The 26,100-nt window shown below is 37.4% G+C and overlaps 1 protein-coding gene across 3 annotated transcripts in view; it reads right to left on the bottom strand.

Moving 5' to 3' along the window:
- luzp2 (leucine zipper protein 2) overlaps window positions 1-26,100 on the bottom strand; it is a 135,501-nt gene that overhangs the window by 84,900 nt on the left and 24,501 nt on the right. The window lies entirely within an intron of this gene.

Here is a 26,100-nt window from a genome sequence, read left to right as displayed (position 1 = left end):
CTTACTCTTGTTGCTCTAGGTCCTCAGTTCATTCATGACCTTTATGATTAAAGATAAGCCACAAAGTGTTAGCTTCAGTTCACCAACTCTTTGTCTTAATTTTTTGCTTGTTGATTTTTAATTTAAACACTTAGAATAGCATTTGAAGGAGTTTCAAAGTGAGCTGATGTGTAAATGAAGCATTGTGTGCTGATAAATCAATCCTGAGAAATAGGTGTGAAAAGTAAGACACTGTCTGGTGCAGAAAGCTGTGATTGAGGGATAAAAAATAGAGAATGGCTCTTTCCCTTCTGGCAAGACAGAGGCATCACACTAATTCTAGCAGATTTGTTGCTGTTGATTTGTTAATTAATTAAGCATACATTTGTCATTTGCACCAGCTTTTCACAATCTAGCATCAACAAAGCCTTTATCAATGTAACTACCACTACTTCCTATCCAACTTGTATTTATATAGGCTCTTAAAATAGAAAACTCTACAGTATGAGTGGAAAAATCTACTTCGGTTTTGCTCCAGAGACTTTAAAACACAAGTTCAAATGTTTCTCTACTTTTGTGATCAAAAATGAGCCAGGTTTTATTTATGAAGGTGTACAAACATGTACACAACCTCAGTTTCTGTAGTACAAAAATGAATATGTTTGGTTGGGTTTTTCTCTGTATAAAAGGTACGTAACCAGCCTAAGCAGCCTCAACCCTCTCAACCCCATTATCTGTGAAAGCGGTCCAAGCTGTTTTTTAGTGGAAGGGTGGACATGACGGTGAAGATGCTCAGTCATCCAGGTTTGGTCATCCGAAAGGTTGAATCATGTCAACTGGACTTCCTTTTCTTTGGTTATTTTTACAACATGATACAGACTTCAGTGAAGCTGTCATGCTCTGTGCACGCAACACGCAAATAATTATCGCTAATAATTAAACCAAATTTCATTTGGTTTCGTTTGGTCAACATGTTTGATTGATCACACACGCTAGAGGGGAGGCGAGGAAATAAAAAAAGACGACTGCAATGTACAAGCAGTTTGGTAAAGGCACTTGAAGAATGTGATAATCTTTTTGGTAACAAACAGTCGTGTGTTATGATGCTTAAACTGCGTCCAGTGTTACTCCAACCCTAACATTATCCAGTGACCTCGACCTGCTCCCAAGCTGCATATTGTAGCAGTCCTCAAGACTCTCCCTGTTTCTGCATCAGCATCTTATCCCACATATGCTGCTGCAGGAAACTAAATCTTTGACCATAACATTTTATGGTAATATTGTAATTGATGCCCATCAACTTTATCCAAATCAGAATCAGGTTGTAAATGTGTGAAACTAGGAACAGCACATCACGGTTCATCCACCACTATTGTTTTGAAAGCAATCTACAATATATCCGGTGCATTTTATAGGTCACATTTGACATCATGTTAAACATTCCATCACTAATACTAGGGTTCTTCTAATACCTGTGTAAAAGGAACACTGGAGTGGGGGGGCTGTACAGTAACAGAAAAGTCTCCTTCTGACTTTTCTTTTTTGTGTTTTTGTGTTTGTGTCACAGCTGAGTGACATTGCAGTGGAGAGAGATGAAAAAAGGGGGAGACACACACAGCTGATCCACAACACAACTTTCTGAATTAAAAATTTTGTATTAGCACAATTTTCTGTTGGTCTTTAAGCAGACTTTGTTTGAAATATTAGACGGCTTCACCCCCTTAATGATCACTCCTTTCATTCATTCTCTCATCCAACTGCATGTTCCTGTCTGCAGCCTTTCGTGACACATATGTGCGGTTTGAGAAAGCCGATTAGAAAACTGGTTACGCGTATACATGGCAAGGAAATTAATGGTCTTTGACAGGAATCTACCTGGGGAAATCACGTTTCCCTAATCCCCTACCCCAGTTTCAAAAAACAAGCTTTCCCACTTACATGACATGTTAAGAAATTGGCTTTCTGCCTGTAACATGGTTACTTAATTCCATGTAAATGCACTGATCGATGCATGTACTGGTTATGGTGGGATGGAAACAGTTATGTCTTATCAGCCTTAAAAGCTTAAGACTCCACATTGAATTAAATATTTAGTTTTACTCAGTATCATTATTTTTAAGTAAATATCCATGCTGATGGTACATAGTTTTAGTGTACATGTAGTACACTAAAACCCATTGAGTGTATATTCTTAGTAACTTTGAGCACTCATTAGACTTATAAAAACTACAAAGTTTGTTTCATGTTGTTCAATTTATTATGGGTAATTACATAATGCCATAACATAACTATTTAAAGACTAGTTAATATATCAATTGAAAAACAATCTAAAGAAAACTATATAGGCAAAATAACACAGTGTCTTCTGTATGCTTGATGTCTAAACTTTTAAATAAAATTATAGTAATATAAAACCATTCCCCTCTTTATGCTAAACTTATCAACTTCTCTCAAAAGAGTGAGTATTGTATGATGCAACTCACCAGCATTGCAATTTGTAAAACTGCCTCAGTGGAGGGTGGAAAATAGAAAAAGAGAACAAAACAACATTCATGATTAATGCTTATTTAAAATTACATTGTCTGGTTTAGCTGATGGTAGTGTTTACCAGGCAAAAAAGGAAACACTGAAACACAGAAAACAGTTGTTAAAGTGGTACATGTCGAATCCCATGTTAAGTCTTCTCATGCTGTAGTATTGTGATAATCCAGCTCTACATTCAGTTAGTGGTTATGACCCACAAGTAGGATGTGAGATAGAAGAGAAGGACAAATTCTGGAGTGAGTTCCCAAGAGGTGATAGAGTGGTGATTGGTGCAGATTTCAATGGACATGTTGGTGAAGGAAACAGAGGTCATGAGAATGTGATGGGAAGGTTTGGTCTTTAGGACAGGAACGCAAAAGGACAGATGGTGGTGAAGAAGCTGAAACAGGCTCTGGGTGGTCAGGAGGTGCTTCCAGATAATTGGACCACTACAGCTAATGTGATCAGGGTGACAGGTAGGAGGGTACTTGGTGTGTCATCGGGAAAGAGGAAAGTGGACAAGGAGACTTGGTGATGGAATGTGGAAGTCCAGGAGTTTATACAGGAAAAGAGGTTAGCTAAGAAGAAGTGGGACACTGAGAGGGCTGAAGAGAGTAGGCAGGAGTACAGGGAGCTAGGTTGGACACTAAGGACGAAGAGGTGGATTTGTACAGGTTGGCCAGACAAAGAGGTAGAGATGGGAAGGATGTGCAGCAGTGGAAAGGTCCTGATGACATACCTGTGGAGGTATGGAAGTGTCTAGCAGAGGTGGCAGTAGAGTTTCTGACTAGTTTGTTTAACAAGATCTTGGAGAGGGAGAGGATGCCTGAGGACTGGAGGAGAAGAACAAGGAAGATGTGCAGAGCTGCGGCAACTACAGAGGAATAAAGCTGATGAGCCAAACAATGAAGTTGTGGGAAAGAGTAGTTACGAAACGTATGACAGGTTGCCAAGAGAGGAGCTGTGGTATTGTATGAGGAAGTCTGCAGTGGCAGAGAAGTATGTTAGAGTGGTGCAGGACATGTATTAGAGCTGTAAGACAGTGGTGAAGTTTGCTGTAGGTGTGACAGAGGAGTTCAAGGTGGAGGTGTGTCTGTGTCAAGGATCGGCTCTGAGCCCCTACTTGTTTGCTGGGAGCAGGTGGAGAAAAATGGTGGAGGTGGAGGTCTGCTCTGGAAAGCAGAGGAATGAAGGTTAGCTGCAGCAAGAAAGAATACATGTGTGTGAATGAGATGAACCCAAGTTGAACGTTGAGGTTACAGGGAGCAGAGGTAAAGAAGGTGCAGGACTTGAAGTACTTAGAGTCAACGGTTCAGAGTAACATAGAGTGTGGAAAAGAGGTGAAGAGGCGAGTGCAAGCAGGTTGGAACGGGTGGAGAAAAGTGTCAGGTGTGTTGGGTGATAAAACAGTATCAGCGAGAATGAAAGGAAAGGTGTTCAAGACGGTGGTGAGACCAGCGATGTTGTTCGGCTTAGAGACAGCGGCACCGAAGACAAGACAGGAGACAGAGCTGGAGGTAGCAGAACTTAAGATGTTGAGGTTCTCTCAGGGAGTGACAATAATGGACAGGATCAGGAATGAGGACATCAGAGAGACAGCTCATGTTAGATGTTTTGGAGATAAAGTCAGAGAGGTGAGATTGAGCTGGTTTGGACATGTTCAGAGGCGAAACTATGAATATATAAGTAGAAGGATGCTGAGGTTGGAGCTGCCAGGCAGGAGGTCTAGATGAAGACCAAAGAGGAGGTTTATGGATGTAGTGAGAGAGGACATGAAGTTAGTTGGTGTGAGAGAAGAGGACGCAGGGGACAGGGTTAGATTTGCACATGATTCGCAGTGGCACCTCTGAAAGGGAACAGCAGAAAGGAAAAGAAGAAGACATTTAGTTAGTGATAGTAGAAAGTGTTCCTAAACACTGTATGTCTCTCTGTATGTGAAAAGCTAATTAGGAGGAGAAATTAGAAAACGAGAAAGTGAAGGATGTGATAGCACAGAGCAGACGAGGCACACAGCTCCACAATGGCTGGAGTTTATAGTGCATCATCATATTTACGACCAGCTGTAAATTACCAAAAAACAGAGCAGTTGAACAAAACACAACATAAAATAGTGTGTGAAAGTATGGCAGCAGCTGTGGTGGATGTGCAGTGAGTGAGTTCTACTGACAAACATAAATACACCTAATAATACTTCACTCTGTCAGTGAGCAGTGACTACTACTTTCTCATTCCTCAGCCAGTGCAGAAATGTAGTATGTTTCTTTCACTACAGTAAGAAGCTACACAGGTGGGTGTGGTGAGAAATCTTCACCTGACCACAGCCACCTGTGATCACTGGCAGAATTATGTTTGCTAATAGATTTATAATAATAAATAGATAGAAGTACTAGCGTATCAAAAAAAACATAGATCCCGATTCTTCCCCTTTACCCCGTTGTTCTGTGTTTTAGACCTGTTGCAACAAATTGGCATATGAAGCTGCATTCACAAATGCAGAGGGCTATTTGTAGCAGCATTTATAAATGCCTGGGCTTATATAAAACTAGATTAAATCATGTATAAAACACAGAAGGGCAGGGAAAAGGAGATGAATCATGACCTTTGCCATTCCAAAGTGAAATTAATGGCATGTTGAAACCTGACCCACTATCAATATAATAATAGCACTTTGTCTTGCCTACTGCAGTTTAAAATGTGTGTACCTCCCAGTTTAGACCTAATCAGTAGAGTAACATGAGGCCAGGGATTGGTGTTACAATCAGAGTTGGTGGCTCAGCATGACTAAACGAATGTAACTGATAGTGGGAACTTTTTATGACACTGAAAGATTGGATCGGTCACAGCACGGCCAATACCCAATCTGCTTAAAGGCCTTGAAAACCTTTAAATTCAATCAGCTTCTTATTATGAGCGATAATGTCTCACAGATTCACAAAATTGTCTGCTAAACTATTTCACACCAGAGGATTTTATCTCTTTGTTTTTCTCTTTTGATTTTGTGTGAGCAGTTCATGAAAGGTAATTTTTCATACTTCTGTGCAACAGAGCTCAGCAACATTTGAATTTAAATCTGACAACACCCACGGGCATCTATGCTTAGTGTGATGGGCTCCTGTCAACCAAATCAGATCAGTGATAAACTTAAAAGTGTGTTTACTTTTTTAGCAAAATTTGCTTAAATATTTATAGACATTTAATGTCACAAAACAAATACTTCAGATTTGAAACCAGTGTGATGGATCAGACCAGCGCATTACGATGGTGGAGATCAATTTCATACAACATGAAGTTTGGAGCCGCTCAAAGGCCTGTAACACCAAACAGTCCGTTAGCTTGGTGTTCATCAAACATTGAGGCTAAAGCATGGCCCAACAATAGCCCAACAACTGGAGGGTTTCTTTTTGTTTTGTATTGTTAGTTGTATCCAGCACTATTTTCACTTGATGGACCATATCCTTAGCTGTCCAACCAACGGATCACAAAAGAAGATATGCACCCCCCTTCTTAGTTCCCCTAATGGCACCAGCTGACCAAGGCCAAGTGACCTGCTCAGCTTTAAGGCCCAGAAACTATAGCCTGTCTTTTAAAGGTTCAACTTGACCAGCCATTTATGGAGGATGTGCAGATTCTTTGATGATAAGTCTGCAAAAATGGATGGATCAAAGGTTTCAAACTACTTCTGTTTTGATGGCAAGAAAAATGCTCTCTTTAAATGTGATGTCTTTAAATGTCTCAGGATTCACAAGGACACTGGTTTTCTTGAGAGGGTCAACTGACAGGTTTATCTGGATGTCAGTGTTCATCTATGATTTTAAGTGCTTCAGTTTGTCTGCAACACACCACAGTGGATGAGCAATGTATTTAGTTGCCATATATACAGACATTCACAATCTGAGCCCTGCACATGCTTTTATGGAATGAAATATCAGTTTGATGGAAGTTATTGTTGTTTCAAATGCTTTGCTAAAAGTTTTATAATGCATGACAGCATATGACACACAGTGGTTTTGTGAGGGGAGAATATTTAGAGTGAACATCGATTCTGTATTTTAAAATAGATCTCGTAAATGCTGATAGACAGTCCCCTTACATGGTCTGCGTTTGCTGTTGCAAAGTACATTTTGTTGTTCAGCATTTAAATTTTTATATACAATCCACAAACCAAATTCACAGTGAACACTTAAAAGATTAATGAGAAGCAAAGCTGACAAAAATAGGCTCAAACTAAAACAAAGCTCCTTTTATACTAATAGCAAGCCGAAGACAATACCTTGTTCAGACAGTTGTACACTTCAGTGGCTAATTCAGAGCATGGTACAACACGACATGTAATTTGCAACTTTAAGTACCAGTGATTTTAAAGGGACACGCTAATGAATGCTTGCACAGGTGTTCATATCAGTTTTATTAATTAAATACCAGACATCCAGACAATGTAGCAGCCTGCTCGAATGAAAAATGAACCACATGATTGGGCCCCTTGGGACAGCCTGTGAAGACAAGGAAGCATGACATAGTTTGACCATTTTCCATCTTACACACATCTGCTTTTATTGTGAGTATGACAACATTTATCCACAGAATCCATTCCTTAACCCCAATTCTAGTCCTTTACCCTACAGCCCAGGATTAACCATCAAATGGACCATTCAAGTTGAATAATGAATTTTCTGTCTCCGTCTTCAGACAAATTTACATTATTTATTGAGCAATATGTTCTGCATTCATACTTTTCGTGCAAAATATGTATTCCATCTTATCACAGTTAAGGGAAAGAAAATTATATATCATTGCTTATATATCATTTGCTTGCTGTGGGCAAATATTCAGTTCAAAAAGATCTTAGCAAGGGACAGTTACTATGAAACTCAGTGAAATTCAGCTGTTAATCTCCAGTGTTGAATTCAGCATGAAATTACATTTAAAGGTCAGAGGATGGATTCTATAGCCAATCCAGCAACAGGCTTTCAATGTAGCATGCTCAGGGGCTGAATATTAATGTAACAATACAATACAATGTTGCCTTTTGTCTTAATTACTGAAACAATAAATGACCTGCCATGTCTGAAAAAACACTTCATAACCAAAACCAAAACCAAAAAACAGACTGTTCTAAAATAAAAATGAAATTCATGACATGACAAACAGACCTTTGGGCAAATAAAATGACATCTGTAGGAACTATAAATATACTGGGAAGGCTGGAAAGGTTTGCTCAGCTGGACTGCAGCCCCTTGTGCTCAGTGAAATGTGTATGATAAACAACATGTGGGGAACTTCTTCATTTTTTATATTAATGTACTACAATGAGGTCTAGACCATGCAGTCTTGCACATTTGTAACCTCAAGGGAGCTGAAAAAAAAACGTGCATGTGGACCCAAGGCAAGTTTCTTCAAGTGTGTTAGGTTTTCAAACTGCATGTGTAAAATGTGTTTTTGTTTAATTCTTAGGCTATTCTCAGAATTTAGGTGTGGCTGTAATCAACGTGTCTTTGTTAGCCCAAGTAAAAGTTTTCCATGTCTCAAAAGTATCGATAGTACAATGAATGCATTATAATTACTTTTCTGATGATTAATTTAATAGCAGACACCCATAAATGCAAACATCAAAACAGTCAATCATGACTCAACGCCTCGTTGTGAAAGGTTCAACGTGTGATGAACAAGCCAGTGTTGCATTATTCATGCGGGTACCCCTCCCCTTGATGCTGTTGACCAACCACATTCAGAGGAGTGCTGTTGTCTCCATGTCAGCAGGGGCTGTTTGTCATTAACCAAAGGGACACGGGTCCTCTACAGTGGAGCTAAAGGTGCAAGGTGAAAATTATGAGAGAGTAAGAGTTTAACCACCGAAGGCAGTATGTGTTAATAACTCATAGTAAGGACAGATTATTAATTTTAATCATTTTTTTCTCTTGCTTACCCCCCAGCGTATATGTCATCCTGTTTAAGAAGGTGTTGCTGTATCAATTTTAATCTTCTATTAATATTAATAACTGAATTGCCTGGTCGGCCCCTGCGCACACACAACCCCACCTCCCAAAAAAACAGTGTTTATGGTGACTCATAAATATTCTGTCAGAGATGGTGCACAGATGTTTGTTCCAGGGATGGAGGAAGATGATCTCAAGCCTGAGAGACTGCACGCAATGAAAGTCACTTAAAGGTGACTTGAAATGCAGTCAAGTTATTATATCAAAATATACTTCTTGAGATTTTGTCTGTAGATTTCATTACAATTTCCGAATGTACTGACAGTGTCCATTCAGTTTATTGACAACATATACATCAATCTTCCTCCAATCAGTTAATTAACAATTATTGCAGAAATTTGACATAAACCTTCAAAAACACTTTAATTGAGAGAGGAAAAGCTTATTACTGAGCGTTCAACCACATAATATAGAAGAATCCTAAAAAACTAGTAAATCAATTTGGTCTATTTGTTTGTTTGATTTTTTTCTAAGTGAAGAATCACTTTCAAACTTAGAAAAAATTTGAAACATGTGGCTTTAAGTTTCTGCTTATTTTTATACGTGAATTTATTTTATAAATTATAAATTCACCAAAGAAGCTGCTCATTGCAGACATTTATAAACAATCATACAGATCATCATCTTAAATATAAACTCACTGTTGAGTTATTTTGAGGATAACCAGGCATGCCAGCTGTAATAGCCTCTAAAACAAGGAGATATTGTACCTCAGCAATAAGGGATTTATGACAAATATATACACTTCAAAGGCTGAAAGATAAAGTTATAGATGTTCATCTTTTAAGAAGTAAGAAAACTGCCTAAATATGCCAGAGCTGATTTCCTTTTAAAACACGCCATGTTAATATTGGGCCTGTGGCTAGGATAGTGCCATCTTTGCTACTAGGAGTTAATTTGAACAGCCAGTAAACATTTTCTATGCTCTTTAATTGCATACCATGCTGCACTAGACTACCTGTAAATTACACAAAATGAAGGCAAGTGTAGTGCGAGTAATATGCCTGTATGCTGTGTGCATCTTATCACATATTGTAGACCCTAATTGTGACTTGGTTTTAAAAAAGCACTTGAGTAAAGCCTTTAATATTGAGATGACAAAAGCTTTGGCCTAGAAATATGACCAGTATAGTTTTCTTGACAATAAAATCAGGTAACTCATTATAAAATTCAAGTGCCTTCAGATAGTGGACTTAAAATGAATATGGCCTGTTTAAAATTATGACACAAAATCTACAGAATATGCAGAGAGCAAAGCACTTACACATTTAGAACAGTCCAGTGCAAAGAAAATCCAAGTAACTTATCTGACATTTTTCTCTAAAAATATCCAGGATTCCATGCAGATATTTTATGCAAAGATGACTCCTCTTCATTTTCATTACAAGATAACTCAAAGACAAATATACCTTGCCACAAGCTGCAGAAGAATCCCTTGCTTTGGTTAACACATCATATTAGTGATTCTCTTGCAGAGAGAGACAGTTGGCAGGTGTAAAAAGAAAAAAAAGGCAAAGAGAAGAAATGGCCAGAGGGGGTGTGTTTCTATCTGTCTGGATAAAGACAACTTCAGGTGACAGGGGGGACAGTCAGAGGGGCATGTAGGTCTTAGCATGCCAGAGAAATCCCTGATATAATATGGTTCTGACCTTTTCCAGATGTGTGGCAATCCCATTTTCAAAATAGGTAACATACCACTGAGACTGACTGAGTGTAAAAATAAATACAGAGGCCTGCAATGCTGAATTTAATCAGGTCAAACAAGATGTTACTAACCATATACTATATGCTTATACACTTAGATAAAGAAAATTGCAGCTAATGCTTATTTTTATTCCAATTGATCCTTTGTTTGATACATTAGCCCTTTGTCCATATTTATATTTTAAATATTTAAATATCTTAATATTGTGTTCATGTTTAGGATACTCTGAATCCATTATCAATTATAAAGACTGTTGAAAATTAATTAAACACATTTATGAAAATAAGCCACGGAGGCTTAAAACATTGGGGACTGACAGAGAGTTAAAATAGATTAGAAGTAATTGAGGCTAGACTATTTTCCTAGATGATTGGAAACATTGCTAGAAATAGGACTTCCTGTTATTACTTTGGCTGATTATCTGTCTTTAAACTCTGGGTAGGTTTTGCAATCTGTATAGAACTGCCAGGTAAAAAAATCACTGATGATAGACAGGACGGCTTTTTCTGGTCTCATTACTGTTCTTATTAAAGGGTAGGGATAAAAAAAATAGCGTGGGTTCGTTTTTTTTCCTCTTTTTTTTAAGATTGTAAAAAATGGTGCCTTTCTCTGTATTCCTACTTTTGTTTGAGTCTACTTTGATATGAGAGCTAATTTTTCTTCTCTTTGTAAAAGCCATATGCTGTCAGTCATTGTCGTATAGTAGGAAAAACAACCTCAAGACTTGAAAGTTCCCCATGCAAGATAATCTACTGCAATCAACACCAGGACCTAATTTGCTTTATGTTTAAGTTTCTCCTTTTGATTTATGCTCAGTCTATACCTGACAACCATTGACGTAAAGGGAGGATGAGAGAAAACACATTCAGCTGCCAGTTTCCTAGGTATAACAAGCCAAAACAAATGCAGATGTCCTGTGATAAATCATCTGCATGTGAATGACACAATGTTTAGTTTTTTCTTTTTTTGAAAACAATTTTATAGAGACGAGATTGAATGTTCATTATTGACCTTGGTCTCAACTTTTAATCCAACATCAATGAGAGAAAAGTCCCTAGAATGCTCAGAAAAATGAAATTGTGAAATGACAACTGAACAAATTTACTTATACTGAGGAGGATGGACAGCTACAGAACGGCTACTGAAAAAACCTTGTGTGGGGACTGTTTCTACAGCTGTCTTACAGAGGTTACATTTGGTCTTTCTGATATTTGTCCACTCATCCATTTATTTTCCCAGACCTCAAACATAGTTTTGAACAGCACTGTCAGCCAAAAGCTCAAACCTACATTTGAACAACAATTAAAACACAACAAAATACTGGAATAAGACTGAGCCTGCAGGCATACACAGAGATGCTTTGAGCTCCTATTGTCAGCATGCTAACACTGATAATCCTAACATTCTGAAGTTTAGCAGCTGAGGCAGATGTGAATGGCATTAATTTTGCATGTGTTTGCCATGATTAAGTGTAGAAGTTTAATATTTAACTGCTGGCTACATGAAAAGTGAAGGGTTATTACAAAGCTATTACAGCTCATCTTGGGGAGAGCATGAATGTCTTCAGCAAATGTAAAGGCAATCCCTTCATTTTTTTTAAGATACTAAGCTCAGAACCAGTAATGTGGGCTAGAAGATTAGAAAGAAATCACCAAAGACACTAGGATGTGTCATCTGGGGACCTTGAATGTCTGTACATGTTTGTGCCAATTTATCTAGTAGATGTTAAGATACTTCATAGGGAAAGTGAAAACCTTGATCTGCCGGTGACTTTACATGACAGGTCAGGGAATCATGTCAGACATTCATCCTTTGGGTCACATGCATGTCTGTACAAACTGTTATGGCTATGTAGCCTTGCCGCTAGCATACTGCACGCATCGTAAAAGGTTTGGGAGGAACACAAATGACATAAGATACTAGTAATAGAAAGTGCTAAGCCTGTCTGGCACTGGTATTACTCTTGAAAAGCAATAGGTTATCCATGAAAATATCACCTGCAGTGTAGCAAAGAAGATTCCACGGCATATCTACAATTCACTGTATATGGATTTTCCAGCTCTGTGCCTGTGTGTGTGTGCTGCTCATGCCCTTTTTTCCCATTTGAGCCACTGGCCTTCAGGTAGTTTCTGAATGTCCACAGTATCGTCAGTGAGCAGATGGCTACATCAGGAAAAGAGACATGGAGCACGCTTGTTTAGCACAGCCGATTTTAAACGAAGGCTTTTAGCCTGAGATGAGGCATCATGGGGCACACATGAAAGCAGAGCTGAGTTATGTATCTGTCTACTTTCATCACAAACCACTCATGAGATAAGACTGTTGGCTTCACACACACACACACACACACACACAGTGACTGCACTATCTATTGACCAACTCTTACCTTTAAATGATAATTCATTTTGCTAGGATGGGTTTTTTTGTCTGGCTCTCCATCTCTTAGAGTCTCTGTTGGTGTTGCTCTGTGGTGATCTCAACGGGATGTTTACAATGTTGTGCGATAAGCAAATGAAATACATAAAACCCAATGCCACTGATCCAGTTCTGAAGAAGTCTGTTTTAGACTGTGAGAAAATCTTATTTTCAACATTGACTGTGCTGACAGTTTATTTCTAATTATTTGTAGTTTTATGTATAGTTTTTTTTTTTTTAGAAAGTGCCAGAAAGCACATCCATTACAATTTCACAAAGTAAAAAGTGATGTCTTTAGATTTCTTATTTTGTCTAACATATAATGCCTATTATTAACATTCTTATGTTTAATGCAGTTTTGGCGGTGTTTTCCTTTAATGTGCCTTTAAAGTTCCTATTTTTCTAACAGATGTATTAAACAAATAAACATGCTTTGCCTCACCTTAAAAGTTGCTTTCATATTTATCAAAATTGGGATTCAGTGTGCCAACAAATGGATTAGCAGACTCTTTCATCTTTACAATCTTTCAGTTTTTTTTTTTACCCCATGTATTATTGACAAGCACTTATTGTAATTATGGCACTGACAGCAGCGGCAGCATTATAGCTTTTTTATTGTACAGAAGGCAGCTCAAATGACTCACTATAGTTTAGTAGAAGGATTACAAACGATTATTCACAGTATAACCATATGAAGTTTGAAAGAGTGGCTGCTAATATGATGATGAACATTCAGATTAGACTGTGAAATTAAAAGAAATGAGTAAAAAATAAATTAAATGATCAATGCATCACAATGATAACAATACTTTCCTTTTCAATATTCATCAATGTCTAAATTTCTAATCTCTCTGTGTGTTTTGTTTACTGTGCCAGTTTTTGTGCACAGATTAAGACCCTGCAATACAACACCTGTCCACAATATGGCCTGAGACAGGTTTTCAATCACATTGCTCCTGCTGTGATCCACCAGCTGTCTACACAGCCTGGCTGCATTAGATCAGTAGTCATGTACGTACTCCATATAGATGTTAGTTTTCATTTGTCCTTTGCAAAACCTTCTAAGCTGTCTCAGGTGGTTGATTTTTTTCTTCTCTGATCTGTGTCCTGTCTGCTTTTCAGTTAACAACTGTAAACATGCTGCACAATAAGTGATAAGATAAGATACGTTTTTAACCTCATTGGCAGAATTTTGAATATATATCGTTAATTCCATTCAATCATTGAGCTGACACGTCATATGGTCAGAGGAGAGAATGGAAGAGTAAAGTGTTTAGGTACAGTGTTTGCTGTATAAGCTGTATGACTGTCGCTTTTTATTGCTAATACGTCTTCAGTGAATCAACCTCCACTATGCAATCACAGTGATGCAAAGAAACCCACACATTTCGATTATTTTAATACAACAAATGCAAACATTTGTTCAACCTACCGAACTACTCATTAGCTAAATGAGACTTATACATTGAGTGTAAATTGCACATGATATTTTGGTGTCACTGACTGGCTGAAGGCTCACAGCGCTGTCACATTTCACTAAATTAAATTCGAGGACAAGTGTAATCTTTCAGAAAAGGTCAATAAACCAACACTGCTGGACGTCCAGCTTGAGCTCTCGTATTATGATTTTCTCCAGAAACCTGAGGCTATTTTTAACGTCTGTTGTCTTTGGGCAGTCATTTTTGATAACAGCTGTGACATTGCATGAATTCCACCTCCACTGTCCAAATCCCTCAAAGTAATTTGCCATTAACCTTGAAATAGTTCCTAAGATGACAGTGGTAGCTTGGAGACAAGTTTCCAGCTTGGTGCTTTGATAAGTGAATGGATAGCTGATTGTCTTACATTTCTCAGCATGCAAAAACAAATATTTGATATGAGGACAATTATGAAGCTGAATATTAGTTCAAAGAACAGAAATGATTAACAGCACTACTTCTGATGCATCTGGCTCCTCAAACGAAACCTAATAATATGATAATGGATTTTCTCAAAAATGAATCAAATGTGGCACAAATTAATTGCTAAAATGCATCATAATTGTTAGAAAACATAAGTCGGAGAATGGTATTGGTAATGGTTAGATTATAGATCTAAAAGATCCCAGGGATTTCTACATTGAACAAAAGCATCTTCATCAATAGTTTATGTAGGGCCTGTAGGAGAAGATATGAATAACACAACATCTCACTGTGTCCAACATGGGATAAATGAAACTTTTGAAGAAGTGAAGAAGTAACACAGCATAAAGTTAAACACACCATGTCTCATCAGAAAACACCCACTACAGCGTCTCAGGTACGACCAGCAGTTTATGGGGGCTTACATTAGCTTTAGGAAGCTCTGTGGCATTACTGTGTCAATTCACTGATTTTACAATTCCCTCTAACCGTGCCACTCTTACTTGTGACACAGTAAATTATATTGTAACTATTTAATTGGTTTCATCACAAAAGAAAAACAAAATTAAGTGTATCATTATCCTGTAATTGCCACTTGAAGCAATTACAGAGAGAGATTTCATGGTCAAAGGAGGCAGCTGAGACAACAGTATGTGTCAAGCCCTGAAAACCCTGGGTCCTACGTAGCATGTTTTAAGAAACCTTTGTAACTAGCCATTCCTTTGGAACTCTGCAGCTTGAGATAAGCCTGGTGACATTATCAGTCATTTTCTCAGACTCTCAGCTCCATTTGAAGCCACAAATGACATCAAACAATTGTTTTCTCAGGTTTAATAGTAGCCCTCCAGATCAGTGATTGATCTTTATGTATAAAATTTGTGGAAAGCCCAATTTTATTTTATTTTTTAACAAAGGTCAAAACAATTACATCTTCATTTCTAAAATATCAATACTTGAAACTGCTCCCAGTCAAAAGAAAGGAGACAACTATGTAAGAGTTCCTCAGAAGGTCAGTCTCTATGAGTCAAGTGACAGTCTGACCTTCATGGCTCCTGCAGAATCAATAAAAAATCTAATCAATGAATGTTAGCCAGGGTTCAAAACCAAATTATGCCAGAAAAAAGGATCGTAGGCTTTGTGGGCAAGCTGTTAAATTAGGGCAAAATGTCAGGTATAGTTCCCTTAATTATCGAGCTCACTAATGTTTGCTTTATCTGTTAAACCGGACATTACAAGAGCATTTGAGGTCATCTCAGTGTTTTTGGTTGCTAATTATCTCTGACTAATATGTGCAGTTAAGCTCTAAGTAAGACATTTTAAGACAGAAGGCAACATTTACTGCACATCCACACAGTGATGTCACTTCTGCATTTGTTTAACTCCTCATTTGAAAGGAGTATTTTCATGCACAAATAAGAAAGATTCAGCTAATATCACTGTATTGACTGCAGCCCACACTTCTTATTAATCAAGTATATAGTCATGTGCTGGCTACAAGAACCATCACTCATGTTCATCCTGTCATAACCTGCAGTTACGTTGCTGCCCTGGAATTTATGTTACATCCATGTAACTTAATCACAATCTGGGTCTGAAGGCTGGATATAAAGAGAGATAGCCGGGTTTAAAATTTAACGACTTGAGTTACTGCATGTTGACTTAATAAACAGCAATTTTATGAGATGACTTAGTTTGCAATAATTCATGTTTTCATTATAAAATACTAGAAAAAACACTGCAAATTCAACCTTAACTGGAAGAAGATAACTGAGAGGTGTGAGGAATGAGAACAATTTTAAGGACTTTAGAGAAATTAATTATTTATCTAAACATTAAGTCTAAAAAGTTCTGTGGTTTAAATGGGAATACTAGTTTTAATGTGAATTTAAGGGCAGCATTTATAAAAGAGATAAGGAATCAGCCCATCTGTTATCTATTTTCAACTTGCATATTTGGAACCTACACAGTGTTTTGTGGTGGGTTTAACATGGTAATAAATGAAAAAGAAACAAAAGAAACAAAACTCAATAAAGGAAGGTCTCCATTTTCAGTTTTTTTCCAATCAAGTACAATGATGCAGTCCATTTAGTAATCAGCAGATACAAACTACACACTTCAGGTTGCCTGATAGAAAATTAGACTCTTTATCAGCATTTTGAAATCAAGCTATTGCTTGTTTTTTCGTCCCTCCCTTTTATCCTGTGAGCATTGCCACAGCAGATCTTTTGTCCGCGTGTTGACTTGGAACACTTTTTATGGGGTGGGATGGGGATGGGCTGTTGGGGGCTCAGTGTCTTGCCCAGGGACAGTTCGACATGTGGTCAGGATGAGCGGGGCGTCCTATGGTCATTAGGTAACCTCTCTACCGACTGAGCCACTGGTGCCCCCCAACTTCTGGTCTGGTGTAAAATGTTATCACGCTTAAAAACAATTATGGAGTAAATAATTAAATTATATAATAAGAACCTTCAATTGCAAAATACCAGTTCAGTAAATGTGTTATCATAGCTTAAATAAAAAGTGTAGTAGGATCCAGTCCACAGTAGAAGGCAAATAACTTCAGCACTTTGGTTACAGTTACCCCTGTGAAAAATTCTTGCCTTGCCTATGGCAGATTGATTTAAGGGACTGGCCAGGTGAGGACGGTGAAGATTTCACCTTGGTAGCACAATTCTTAGGTGAGCGCTTAGGTTTATAATGGATCAGACTTGGTATTCATAGCTGGCCGCAATGCCACATATGATAACGCAGTGGATGTGGACAGGTTACAGATGTGAGGCAGTGCTCATTCAAGACTTTGTTCAATTGGTCAGCCACCTTACAAGGTTCCCATTTTCACACAAATCTGCCTATGACCCGGAGACGGAACCATTGCATTGGTATTTTGATCACATTCAAGGCATCTCCTCTCCTCCTCATCCGTTTTCCAAAAGCAGCACCTCTATCAAGTATCTCCTTTGCTGCATCTCTCCACCTCCTTGAACAGAACTCCTCTATTAAGAGATTGTCACTCCAGGGTTCTTAAGTAGACTGAAGCATGTGATTTCATTGGAGTAGAGGAGATAGTCAACACACTAACAGAAAGTCAATACGCATCTTGAGCGGCATGGAGCATCTGATCACGTATCCCAGGTGCGCAACATCAAAACCTCAGCTCAAAGCCAGGAAAGCCTTCCAGTAAAAAGTCAGCACAGACGCTGTGATTTCAAATCTGAATGTCCCTGAAATGTATTTTCTGCTCAGCTATTTTTCTTTTCACACCACATATGTGGATGTAACATGCAGTTGCAAATCAGAATTTATATATCCTTTTCATCCACGACTGTCATGGCAGCATTGGGATTAAAAAAAACTTTTTTGCTGAGGCCGATTGTTAAGCATTTTTCATAAATAAAAACACCACAGATTTTGTGCAGAAGGTTTAATTCATTAGGGGGTTTCTAACATCACCAAAGGCTCAAAATTATACATACAGAGATACACATACACTCACTCTGATTATTAACTCTGTGTTGCTGAAAGTTAAATTTGCCAAGCCCGAGGCCTCTTAACTTTATGTTAGTGATCATGATTGACACAGCTGGTGGCTTCTTTGTGCCAACATAAAATGGCTCCCCGCAGTGTTTAATAAACAGTTCAAAGAAATCATTTAAAGTATGATTGCCATGACAGTGTATGTAAAGTTTCTTTTGCAATGGTAAATGCTCAGATCACCTATCGCCCAGTGCAAGGCTTTTCCCTTTTTCCTCCCATATTACAACCCCAATTCCCAAAAAGCATGGACGATGTGTAAAACATAAATAATAACAGAATGCAATGATTTGCAAATGTCATCAACCCATATTTTATTCATAATAGAACATAAACAACATACCAGATGCGGAAACTGAGACATTTTACCATGTCATGGAAAATATTAGCTCATTTTGAATTTGATGGCAGCAAAACATCTCAAAAAAGTGGGAAGAGGGGGATGTTTACCATTGTGTAGCATCCCCTCTTCTTTTAACAACTGTCTGTAAATGTCTGTAAAGTGAGGAGACCAGTTTCCAAAGTTTTTGGAGAGGAATGTTGTCCCACTCCTGTCAGATGCAGGATTCTAGCTGCTCAACAGTCCTCTGCCTTTGTTGTTGGATTTTTTGTTTTAGGATGTGCCAAATGTTTTACATTTGTGAATTGCAAAGCTAACTGTGTTCAAATACACTGATTCCTGAAAGTGTTCCTGAGCCCATGCAGTGATAAGTAGAGAATCATACCTGTTTTTAATGCAGTGCTACCTGAGGGCCCAAAGATCACATGCATCCAGTTTTGACCTTCAGCCTTGTTCCTTGCGCACAGAGCTTCCTCCTGCTTCTTTAAATCTTTTGATGATATGACATACTGTAGATGGCGGGATCTTCAAAGTCTTTGCAATTTTACGTTGAAGAACATTTTTTGAAATTGATCCACAATATTTTGGCGCAGTTTGTCACAGATTGGTGAACATGTGCCCATCTGTATATTGGAGAAGCTCTATCTCTCTACATGCTCCTGTTATTGACCTGTTGCCAATTAACCTAATTAGTTGTCAAATGCTCCTCCATTTGTTTTTGATTTGCATTTGCTTTTCCAGCCTTTTGTTCCAACTTTTTTGAGATGTGTTGCTGCCATCAAATTCAAAATGGGCTAATGTTTTCCATGAAATGCTAGAATGTCTCAGTTTCAACATCTGATATGTTGTTTATGTTCTATTGGAAATACACTATGGGTTGATGAGATTTGCAAATCATTGCATTCTGTTAATTATAAAATAGAATAAAAATAGAATGCAATGATTTGTAAAAGTTGGTTTTACTCCTTACCAACTTGGAAATGGGTTATATTTTCTTTGAAGTCACAGTATTTCTACAGAGATTTGTAGAGAATATGTATTTGATTTAATTGTCTGAGAAGTCAGTGATATCTGCCTCGATTTTTCCTTGCGTTGAGATAAAGAGAGCTAAAGAGGCAAATGATGTAAAACTACTGTAATATATAATAGATAATACAATATAAGAAAATGAAAGTGCAACTAGTTTTATAATTCTACTACCAATGTATTCAGCTACCAGCAGGCACAAAATACAGAAAGCATGTGTAATGAGCAGTTATGACGGTTTTGTGAATAATGACACGATTAGATTCCTTCACTGATAACATTGAACCTCTTTCTTTGTACCTCATGCTAATACGGAGGCTGGCCTTGCTCTGGGTTTGGAAACTGTGCACTTTTTTAGCGAAAGTCGGACATGTTGTTGCAGAGATAACTGATTTTGACACATTAATAATTTCAACAATAATTCAGTGCCAACACTTGTAAACATGATAGTGTTTCAACTAAAACAAACCTTTGAAACTGCCACTGTGACTTATGATTTTTTTATTCGATTGCAGCACTAATAAAAATTGAATTAAACTTGTGTATAGTCATAAGAGGAAAGGATCTTTGAGATTGCCTAAATTATAATAAGTCTTCATCTTTTAATTCATCTTTAAGAACGGCTCTTAGGTATGACTCATTTTTACGAGTGGAGTTGAGTATTGGCGCACAGATCGCAAAGGACTTGGAACACAACAGCATCTGCAGGCCATGCTTTATGCAGTCTTGTCAATTCCCAAAAACCTTTTGGGGGATGCCCCAGGATCTATCATGTATAATATGAAACGTACCGTATAATGCCAGCCCTCTTTGGAAAATTGAATACAAAATGTCCCATGATAAACTGTGCCACAATGAATTTGATGATGCTACTCTTTCTGTTTTCTTGTCACTGAAAGTGTTATTCTGTTACACAAATGCACTGATTTACAAAGCCCCAAACGGCTGGTGGGTATTTTCCTGCTTTGTAATAACTCCAGTGCTGCTCAGAAACTAGATCAACCTCAAACTCTCAACTTCTGATAAGACAAGAATATACAATTCTAATGTATTTTAACATCGAGGATGGATTTGTGCTGAATAGTACTTGTTAAATTGATGTGAGTTTCTTATAGTATGGGCAGTGTTGGTCAGCACAATGACCAACACAATCTTTTAAACACGATTTCCTTTGATTTTCTTAATTGGTAGGAATTGTGTAAATATCACTAGCTGGCACCATATTTGTTTTTCATGTATTGATTTTTGTGATTAACTGTAATGAAAACATCTTTGAAATAGAGAAAACTGTGTGTGCCATTTGTTTCTTAACTTAGATTTAGGCAAAACAACCCATCCACTCATTATAGTTTGTTAAAGCACATGATAAGACTATTCACATCGTTAATTATGCTAATCTTCAACTCTGGAAAAGCATCTGCACATTTTATCATGGCATAGTACAATATATGTATCCAGCCCAGATTACTCTTACTCTGTGGCACCATGTGACTTGAATTCATTAAGACTAAACAAACTTAAGACTAGCTATTTGGTAAAACCCTGAGGGGAGCAAAATGAGAAACTGCAGTCCAACGTAGGCCTTTTCCAATTAGTTCTGTGAAATCCCTGTGAACGCTGACAGCTGAAAATTATGATGGATGCACTTGATTTTTCCATCCACAATCCATATCAATCAATCAAGGGCCCAATTCGAGCCAGAATGCTGCCATGTCCCTGTTCCTCACCCCAGTGTGAGTGTTTTTTTAACATTAGTATGAGCCAAATCTAACAGTCTCTCTGGGGAGGTCTACATGATGTGCCAAGTACAGGCTGGGGGATAATTAACTCAGCTTTCCAATTAGGACAAAGCAATCCACTGAGGATTCATGTAGGAAAAGGATAAATACTCAGGCTTCAGAATAGGTGGAGGACAGGGACAGGCAGAGAGAAGAATCACGGGGAAACCCACAGGCTAATGCTCAACATGCAACACATGAATGAACAATGTTTGATCGATGCTATATTGAGTGTCTCAGTGTCTTACATGAGTTTTATGAGACGTTTGTATTCATTTTCTGCATGGTTTCAATATCTTAGATGAGGTTTGTTTCAGATACACGCATAGAAAAATAGCTTTATTTTGTAAAATTGTCACAAGACTCAGTGTGTTTTGGGCTGTGATGTGAATAAAGGGACATCAGACCAATGCCAAGTTTTCTTCATTCATTGTAAAACCAGCTCTGCTCAGCTTCACTAAGTAGACTCTGTAGACTACTAAATCTAATAGATACCTAAAGATAAATGGTAAATGGTCTGCACTTAAAAAGTGTTTTTCCACCTTATTGATACCGTAGGTACTTTACCTGGCTTCTCGTTCCCCGATTCACAACCACAATCATATCTGCACCAACTGGGATATTTAACTTCAGTGTCTTGCTCAAAGGCACTGTAACTTGTGACAGGAGGAGCCAGGAAATATACCCTGGTATTGGTGGACACGTGCTCTACTTCCAGAACCTCATGCAGGAGGTGTGTGTTATATATACACACACACAACTCCTGCATGAATTCTATAGAAATAAATAAATAAATAAATAAATAAATAAATTTATATATATTGGGTTTGTTTTTTTATTTAGTTAGTTTCCAGGGGCTGAAAACATTTGAAGTGTAACTAATGGCATTATTAAACCAGATGCTTTGCTTCCAATGTTTTCCAGAGCATATTCCAACACTTTTACTTTCTGTTTTGTGCAATGATTTCACCTCGAAAGCTCAACTGTAGTAAATGTGTTGTTTTTAGCTATTGCTAAGCTTACAGAGAAAAACTATGCAGTGAGAAATAACAACATTTGGCATGCACTTGTTGATTCTCTTTCTTCTTCTTAGCAAGATACCAAACAAATCCAGTCTCATGTTGTGCAAAAACAAATTAAAGCAGCAAAAAAAAAAAAAAACACTGATCCGGATTCATATTGTTCCAATCATGTTACACACCAAAGTCTTAGTTTCTCTAAAATTACTGATCTGTTGGCTGATTTTTGCATTTTGAGCTGCCGCGGTTTTTACACACGTCTAGTATAATAACAGTAGGACAAAGAAATGATTAAAATCATTGGAAATAAGAACATGCTGCTTAGTTTTGTGGATAGGGTTGGAACCAACGTACTGCAGGAGGACACAAGAATCTGTTCAGCTGCACTGACTTTGGGTTAAGCTCCACAAGTTCTGCTTTGGATGCAGATCTGTTTTGGAATATGAAAACTAAACCCAGGAGCATGTTCGGTTTGTTCCGAAAACATAATGAAAGAAGTAATCAAGTGGGGCTTGTGCTGTGTAACAGAAACTAGAAACAGTTTATCACCACACACACAACAGCACCAAAGAGGGAAGCTGCCTGTCGTTGTGGACAGTATATGGACAATATACAATATGATAAGCCAGAACCAAATCAGATGAGGACAAAAACAACAAGTAAGCCTATGCACTTCAAAGATTTGAGTAAAACAGTGGTGGTAGTGTTGTGATGACCATATTACCAGTTTTAAAAAGAGTTAATTAAGGAGGGTCCTGATAACTGAAGGGTTACGGCGCAAGCCGGGGTGTCCCCGGTTCCTGTCCGACCGGGGACATTTGCTGCATGTCATACCCCCTCTTTACACTTAACTTTCCTGTCTCCCCTTCACTGCATCTGCTTAATAATATGCATTAATGTCTATGATTAATTACGCATTCATAATTTTAAATTTAATTTGCCAAAACCGATTTCTATCCACAAGGTAAAGCTTTTTGATAAACTCTACCAAGAAGCTGCAAGGCCATACCTGGACACATAAGATGCATGTTTGAGGGGGGAGGTCAGAGATAGCAGGGTGATACATGACACTGAGACAGCTTGAGAATGGAATCAGCCTAAGGGTTTGGTATTCAGTGACAGCCTGTCAACGTCCTTAACTCCCACAGTTTTTCTTTAAAACACTGCAAATCAGTCAAGCTTCATTCCCGGAGTGTCATCATTCTTTATTAAAAAAAAAAAAAAAAACCTGAACAGTCTATGGCACAGTTTAGAATTCAGATTTTTTGTGAGAGATTTTTGGTTTTTGTTGTTGGTGTTGGAAGTGATATGTCTCCAGCTCCTACATGTCTGTTGTTGTGCTTCTAAACTAACATGTATTGTACATGTGACTAAAATGTACATGTGTACAACGGCATATGTGCAATTGTCAAATTGACACCTAAAAAAACAGCTTACATTAAATACTTCAGCAATCTAATTTTCATGTAGCTTAATTCTGAAAAGCTATTCATCAGTAAACAAGCAAAAGGTGTTAATATTAACATGACGACTTAGTAGTAAATTTTTATTTTGTGTTAATGATGGTGGAAAAGTCAATAATGCATTATACAATATAGTAGAGAAAGACTGTCTTTATCTTGCAGAAAAATGTTTTGCTAATCGTCTACATCTGCCTTCCGACATGTACTATCTATCATCAGAGTCTCCAAAAAGGAACTTTTAGAAGCAAAATTACAGCATACATTTAGTGATTATTCCTGATTAGTCCATAGATTGAATTCTGGTCCTGATTGTCATAAAAGGCAACATCATAACCAATAAGTCCCTGGAAATCCTCTTTTCAAACCAAACAACAAAAAGTTAGAATCACACGTTAAGAATCCTAACAAAAAAATGTTTACAGTCCTCAGTGCACAAAGACTGATCTTTATATATTACCCTAAGCTAAGTCACAAACCTCTGTCCTTGCAACAACTTAATGTATTATGGTTAATATTTCAAGTGTGGGCATATTTTAGGGTTGCCATAGCAATAGGGAATACATGTTCTCAGGTCTGAACATCATCAAGTGCATTGATGCTGACATTTGAGACATGCATAATCTGAGACTTTAATATCAGAGGGTAAAATAACATGAATGGGTGTAGAATTTCATACAAGCATTTTGTATTAATTCTGTACCAGGGGGATGATGGCTATCAGTTAGTTGGAATTGTAGCTTCAAGCAAGTCAGTGCATAAGGTATTATCTTCAAAGTTCAAATTTAATTTGCTATACAGCTCAAAGCAGACTGCTGGGAACAAATTTCCCACAACTCTGCGTCAGGTGCACATGTAAAACCCCCACATGGAAATGTGCTGTAGTTACTGCTCTTAGGCCAAACAGCTCAGCAGGAGCACACACACAACAGCAACACTTACCGAAAATCATTTTTTCGTGTTTCTGTGTGTGCAGTGAGAGGTGGGTGTGGGTGTTGAAATGCTGACTTTTAAAACAGTTAAAAAAAAAGTATCCACTGATCAGATGTTGTTGCTGATCACTGTACATTTTTGCAGTACTTACAGAGTCCTGTAGTAATATTAAGTAGCCTGCAATTGTACCTCATCTCAAAAAAACAACAGCAACATCTGTATAATTCAGATGCTATATTGTTTATATTTTGAATGCTTCAGTACAAGACATTCATTAGCTCAAAAATTAGCTTTAATACACATGTAAATGTTACATATGAGAATGACAGCTTCACATGCCACATATATGCTTTTTTAAGCTTTCATCTGACCTTTATTAAGCCCTTAAGAGTTTTTAACTGAAAAAGAAGCAGATGTATTGTAAATGCCAATCCAACATGGAGCCATAACAAAGTGTCCTCCAAAACAGATTTTTGATTTTGTTTTGTTTTGTCAGCTGTGATAAAGATAATTTACTTCTTTCTACTTGCTAAAATGTCAGTTTACTTTAGCATTATTATTAAATAAAATGGAATAGCAAGGGATTTTATCAGTCATTTTCATTTTGCAGCAAAGCATGTTAGGATTAAAATGCTTCCTCTCTGTTCTGCATCATCAAATTAAGTCACCTTGTTTTTGTTTTCACTTTTGCTTATGATTTTCATTTTTAATAATTTCTTTTGATCTTTGTTTTACTAGAGGTGGAACGAGTAAGTTATTTTACGGAAGTAGGAGTACTGTTACTGTGGTAAAACTGTACTTAAGTTCATTTAAAAAATTTTATTTTTTTTACCTTTGAGGAATCTTCCAGACAATTCATCACAAATACACAGTTGGTATTTAAATGGAATAAAACATTATACTGCCACCTCAGCTGACAGATTTATGTTCCATGTCATCTTCGCCTTCCAATTAATGTAGCAAGATAATGGTATAACAGAAAAGATTAGGCCATATTCTCTCATCATAACGTTGCTTATTTTTCTGTAGCCTTAGTTTAAAAATCTGACTGTGTGATTAAAACAAATTTGTACAAAACAAACTGTCCATAAGGAATATTAGCAATCATTTTCTAAGGATGAGAGAATTCTTGAACAAGCAGTTAATAAAGCTACTAGACATTTGTAAAAGGAACAATTATTGAATTTCCCTCACAAGATGTCTCTTTCATATCAAAAGACATCTCTGAAGACATTAAAAGAAATAATTAAAAAACATTGGGAAGTCTTGTGTCTTCACCCAAGATTATAGCATTTAGCATGTTCCTCGCCTCATTTTAGTTACTAGTTTAGTAGTTTAGTTTTAGTTACAAAAGTGACAAAAATATTGGTGACTCTTTGGTTTGGTCAAAAACAGAACCCACTAAACAGCTAATTACATAGTAAGTGTGATCACTGTAAACAATACGATGCTTGATTAGTGTAGTTTAAGTTTTGTTTTTCTTTTTTTATCATTCAC

The sequence above is a fragment of the Channa argus genome, chromosome 2, assembly GCF_033026475.1.
Source record: "Channa argus isolate prfri chromosome 2, Channa argus male v1.0, whole genome shotgun sequence".
In the NCBI taxonomy this organism is placed as follows: Eukaryota; Metazoa; Chordata; class Actinopteri; order Anabantiformes; family Channidae; genus Channa; species Channa argus.
Note: the sequence above shows the minus strand (reverse complement) of the source record. Positions and strands in the feature narration are given on the sequence as shown.